Raw genomic sequence first — 685 nt, 5'->3', positions numbered from 1 at the left:
ATATATATATATATATATCAAATTTAAGTGATAAACTTGATTTCAAGAAATTATATTATTGTATAATAAGATTTTTTTTTCTTTTATCGAGAACTGTAGTCAACTTGTTACATCTTTTATGATAAGCGTGAACATATATTGACCCAATTGATTCTAATGAATAGTTGAGCTCATTTCTATTCTACCTACAAGTCCAATTATAAATTAACTAAAGTTAGCCCAAATGTCTGCATCCCTAGACTATATTTGCGAAGTAATTTTGCCACATGTCATTGCTACAATCAATTTCACAAAACAAATATGACATGACTACTAAAATTGATAACATGTCTTATAGCTTAATATGACATAGACAATTGCATTTAGTGTTAATTTATATTTTTGGCAAACTTCTTAAAATATGGTAATAACTCATATATTACATTTAATGTCAATTTATATTTTTAGAATTTTTTTTAAAATATGAGAATAACTCATAAATCATCATTAAAATAAATATATTCAAATATGACATTATAAATTTCGAAATATAGTTTAATTATATATTTTTAAATTATACAATTTTATTACTAAAATTTTCAAAAATGTATACAATTTTTTTAGAAAATTATAAAAATTTAATCGTAAAATCATTATTTTCTTATATATCTACAAATTTTATAAATATTGTTTAATTTTAATTTTT

This window comes from Brassica oleracea, chromosome C2 (genome assembly GCF_000695525.1).
Source record: "Brassica oleracea var. oleracea cultivar TO1000 chromosome C2, BOL, whole genome shotgun sequence".
NCBI lineage: Eukaryota > Viridiplantae > Streptophyta > Magnoliopsida > Brassicales > Brassicaceae > Brassica > Brassica oleracea.
This window is presented reverse-complemented; position numbering follows the sequence as displayed.